Source organism: Athene cunicularia (genome assembly GCF_003259725.1).
Source record: "Athene cunicularia isolate RWA chromosome 2 unlocalized genomic scaffold, athCun1 chr2_part1, whole genome shotgun sequence".
Taxonomy (NCBI): Eukaryota; Metazoa; Chordata; class Aves; order Strigiformes; family Strigidae; genus Athene; species Athene cunicularia.
This window is the reverse complement of record NW_020799095.1, coordinates 93,284,183-93,289,895: the sequence shown is the minus strand read 5'-3', so window position 1 is coordinate 93,289,895 and position 5,713 is coordinate 93,284,183.

The window sequence follows — 5,713 nt, the reverse complement described above, 5'->3', positions numbered from 1 at the left end:
AGCAAGACTTAAAATAACTCTTCATGTAATGTTTTTCCTGCCAATGCTCTTCTAACAATGTAAGCACTATTTCTTATTTCATAATGTTAGGTGGATCTCAATCTTTTAATTTAAGAAAAATTATTTAACTCAATTTATAGTTAAGTGGAAAAAACTGTAGCTCTACATGCCATACAAACTGTGTTTTTAATTATGAAGCTTTTCATAGGAAAAAAGCCCTTGACCACATCAGATCATACCAGTGACCTATGATTTCTTTGAACTGAACATTTGCACAATCACTTTCAGATATATTTGTTATTCATTTCACTTTAATATATCGTGTTCAATAGAAAGCACAGGGTTTTTTCAAGCAGGGGCAATATTTTTTCAGAGCACCTCTCATACTTTTGAAAGTCACTTTCTCATACTGGGATACACATAAATAAATCATTGCCTCACTTCATTGGCTTTTGATGCAAGTTTTCTACAGGTCATTCTTCACTGAATGAAAGCTATATATCTTTAGCAGCAAGCTTGGTAATGTCAAGATGGTGGTGGTTAGTTGTCTTGAACCTTCCAGAGAGAAGCTGGAAAATCACAAGTCATTTTCTATATTTTTGCTTTTGTTCAGCCTGTCTCTTGGACTGTGTATTCTTATTTATCAAACAAGGTTTAGTATGGGGAACTATTTTACCTGCTAAAAGTTTTCTAGAAATTACTCTTCATTATGAAACAAAGTTAGTAAAGGAAGTAGATCAGATTTTCTTCTACAAGAAAATTAGTGATTAAAAAAGAAGAAAGTAACTTGTACAGAGAAATAAGTATATGTGGAAATATATGTATCTGTACGTGCATTCTGTCTGTAAAAAAATGCTGTTCTTTATAGCTCTGTATTCAACTAATTGTGTGCACCTGCATAGATACGTAAAGGGATAAAAAAAACATTTAAGAGTATCCTACCATACAGCTACTGTTTCCCTCCATTTTGCAGCAGAACAGCAAAGGTGAAGGTCTGACACATTTCACAACGTGGCTAGTGGTGTTATGCCAGTGGACTCAGGAAAATATATACTGCCTGGTATGGATCCAATGTAGCGGAAAATCCTAGACTGGAAAGCAAGTCTGTAAATCATTGTACCCAATCACCAAAACCACATCCAACCATAGATGTTTAGTACAGGAAAGTCTATAAAAACATCCATTCCTCTTCCAACATGCTCTCCAAATCATCCTTAACCACGCAAATGAGAAACTTCTAACACTGGGAACAATAAAAATCGTGGTATTATTGAACAGCAAATATGAACTTTGAAATAAGGAAATGAGTAAGACTGTAACATTTAAAATTATTAAATGTTATTGCTCTTTGATGTGTTTTAAGTCTGGTAAACTATACGTAACAGTATCATTCACCCTTACACTGAGCACCATCATTAAAAATTCAGGTCAAAGTAATATAGAAATTACTGCATTGCAAAGAAAAAAAAAAAAAAAAGAAAGAAAAAAGGAAGGAAGAAAAATCTTGCAAATAGACTGACCAATGTAATATGTTCAGTGTCATGGTGAAGGAAGTAGCCCATGTATGAGACCCTAGTAGACCACTGCATGTAAGTAAATAGTTGTTCTGTGACTGTTTTCATATGGTATTCATTAGAAAAACAAAAGAAGTGCCTCCAGCACTTTTGCCTTAGAAGCAGACAATAAGCTTTTGTCTTTTGAATCTGCATAAGAGAGTCGCAGACTGAAAAAATATCTGTTTCCCCTGTGAATTAATGATATCTAAAAATAACAAGAATGATATATGTTTTGATTATTAGATGAATGCTAAAGTGTAAGTAATGCTCTATTAAATTTCATTCTTAGAGAAAAATTACCCTTTTCAGATGCATTGCCTATTTGCTTAGGGCAATCTTGCTTAGAAACCCTACAGTAAATTACCATATACAAATTAAACTTTGATACAAAGTGGGTCCTTAGAGAGCTGGTGAGAACTACCTGCATATAAATAGTCACAATATGGTATGGAGGAATATAGTGACTTACAGGATAGTGATATGTAAAGCAGCACAAATTACTACAGAGAAATAAAGCCACCATAGTGATTATCTTATGTGCCAGTAACCTGAAAGTTTTCATGGTAAGGCTTACATTAACTTGCTATTGCACCAGTGACTGATTAGTAAATGATTGGCTAGAAATAGACTCTCCACTAGTATCAATTAGTGTAATTTCACTGAAATGAATCGATCTTCATCCAAGATCAGCCACCTGGCATACCTCCACAAACAGACTGGAAAATCTGAAATTACTGAGCATTCCCCAAAGAGTCCTCCCCTGGCATCAAATGAGTAGTTAAAGTTATTCTGATGTATATGAATGCGGTTCCTTCTAGAATCCTATATAGGATTTTTCCTATAAATGCTTTAGAGATCTTAGCTGGTAGGGAAGTTAAATTCAAGAACCAGAACAGCCATAGTCAACTGAAAATGTACTCTGAAAAGCTGTCTGCTGCTGCTGAAGTGCTGTTGAACCTTGGTCAAAGCACAATGCCTTTCACTCATCCTTTGGTTGTCTTGCCTATTTACATTGTCATATCTGTAAATCAGGGATTTGATGCACTCAAGGCCCAAGAGAGTTAGATCTTAATGTCAGTTAGAGCTTCTGGGTGTCAACTCCATGCCAGGAATAACAGAGCACAGGTAAGAGGACAGAAATGCTCAGAACTAATGGAGTTCCTAGTTTGATTCACCCCACACAGGTGTGAAACACCCGTAAGTCATTTATTCTGCACATACCATAACAATGTAATTCTCCAGAAATCTCCAGAAGAATTTCTGGATTGGTCAAAATTATCATTCTGCTTGCAGAAAATATAGAGAAAATTTAAGTTGATCAGTTTCCATCAGTGTGCTTCATTAAAAGTATATTTTCTCATTTATGTTTGTGGGCATTCTTTTTGCAGAAGAAATCCCATTTCATAGACTTGCAGAACAAGTGCAGATTTTTTCCTCACTGTATAAAGTGATACTTTATGAAGTGAATGTGCCAACATTTATTTATTCTTTTGTAACAAATTTTAAAGAATTCTTTAAAAAACATCTTTACTGTCAAAAACCCATTGTAAGATGTTTGACCAGTTCTGGCTTCACTAGCAAAAATATCCCATGATGGTGTTCCTAAGAGATATGGTATGTTTTGCAGTTCATGACCTGCATTTCATTGTCCTGAGTAGCAGGTGCTATTCCCTTTCCCTCTTCTCCCCACTAGCATCTGTAGCAGCAGCGTTTGTCTATCCTATCTTGACTTAGCCCATCTCTGTCCTGCTTTTCCTCTTTCTGCCACTGGAATATGGCCTTCTGGGACAGGCAGAGAAGGACAAGTCCAATAACAGACCAGGAGAGGACAGACAGAAAAGATAGATGTTTGCCCACAGAACTGGGATAAATTGCAGCCTGTGTCAAAGATGACGAAGGACAAAGTAATGGGAATCTGGTCTTTCCATTGCTGCAAAATGAGACTGAAGGTGGTAAGAGGAAGCAGTTAGCAGGCTGGGAAGTCCTAAAACCCCAATTCTACTGTTGTAGATGTAGGACTACCTATAATACACATAAGACTGTGTTTCAAGAAGCAGCTGCCTCTTCTCTCATGTGTGCCCCATGTCACCTTCTACACGGTGAGCAGTACAGATGCACCGGGAACCAGGCTGAGAAAGTGGTCTGCAGGGGACAGGACTTCTGCAAAAAATAAAGCGTTTCTTGTTCTTATTTTGTCACCTAGATTAGTTACTCAACCTGTTCCCGGTGCAGCTGCATAAGCCATTGCCCTAGAAGAGCCACAAGGACGTGCAGGGCTGGGAGGGAGCAGCCCCAGAGGAAGGTGCCAGGCTGCCCAGCAGGGCAGCAAGAGAATTGTCATCTAACTGTCATCAACCTAAGGATGTGGTTTCAGCTCACACCTCGTGGTGGGACTGTGGGCTGCTGGTAACAGGGTGGTCCTGCCCGACCTTGTATCAGATCTAGCAAGACACATCATTGTGAGCCAAATCAGCTTGTTGATCTGTTAGAAAACTAACCCACCTCTTTCCCTGACAGACCTCGTGTATGGTTAAGGGATTGAGTCTATTCTCTGCTGCAGCAGTGCAATCTCCAGGCTCAGTTTGAGGAAAGCATCAGGGACACTTTGATGGGAGTGGAGAATGAAGAGGTGTTAGCAGATTAGAACAGTTTAAATGAAATATGACACATCAAATCGCACACAGCATTGTAAGTGGTTTCAAAATCACCGTCCTGCTTATGGATGTTGGTTTTGCATTACAGGGAGTACAGATTGGGCAGGAAGTTAAATTAACCACATCTCCTGAAGTGTGATCTCCTCCCAGCCTAACATGCGCAGACTCTGCATCACAGAGACCATACAGACACAATTACAGTAGTATCTATGCCAAATATATATAAAAAAATGTGTTTGGTTTTACTTAAACAGATAATCCTAAAATGCTGCCTTAATCGCTAACTAAAGTTCAAAAAGTTTCCTCCCACCACACCCCCCCACTCCCACATACATGTTAAGTATAATCAGTCACAAAGTTTCTCTTGGTGTTCATTAAGACTGGAAAAAAGTCTAGAAAATGACAAGCCTGGTTTTTGATAATGAAGACTTAAAAGAAAGAAATATAATTGATTGTCGAACATCATCAATTTCTGAGAGCTGGGTCTCCTCAAAGTAACCAAACTTTTTGTGAGACTAAAGTTTGTCTGCTAAGTGAAACAGTCTTAATGTAATAAGATGGCACTTATCTTAATACCAAATAAGTCTTCGATTAAGATTTAATACATCTAAAAGAAAATGTGATAATTATCGCATTTAAATCTCATTGAAATGATATATTTAAGGACAGTTTTTCACTTACAATGCTGAACCTGAATGCTCCGAACAAAGATGAAATCTACAGCAATCAGTTTTTACTGATACCAGTAATTCAACTAAGAATGAAGAACAGCCAGCAATAATTTGATGTAATGATCAATATTAAGAAATCTCTCAAAAAATTTTTGAGCATTAATTAAATGGGGCATTTTTACAAAAGCAATTGCCTCTTCTAACACAACAAAAAATACCCACTTCTGTTTATATTAATTTGTTTTTGATGTTCCATTTAGCTAATTCTGATGTTTTTAATTAAAAAAAAAAAGTACTTTGATTTCCTCTGAAACTGAAGCAGAAAGATTTTAGGATGAAGTCCTGTTAATTTTGTCTTTAGACTACTACAGGAAGGGTTTACTATTCAGTCGTATGCATAATACCACCATTCTAGTTAGTATGTAAGCCACAAGGAGGAAACCACAGTCCTCTTGAAGTGAATGGCAATTTTGCTAAGGATTTAAATGGAATAAAGATTTTGTTTCAAACTTCCCATTATACAAAATTAATTCCTGATTGATACTTAAGCATCTACCTTTACTTAACCACAAATAAAAATTGTTCTCACTAGCTATATACTTACATAGTATAAGGTTTGCAAGCATTTTCTTCTTTTTATCAAATATGGCTATCATTATGAAAAAAAGTAAATTTTCATAGAATCACAGAATGGTTTGGGTTAGAAAGGACCTTGAAGACCACCTAGTTCCAACCCCCCTGCCATGGGCAGGGACATCTTCCACTAGATCAAGTTTCTCAAAGCCCCTTCCCTTCCCTTCCCTTCCCTTCCCTTCCCTTCCCTTCCCTTCCC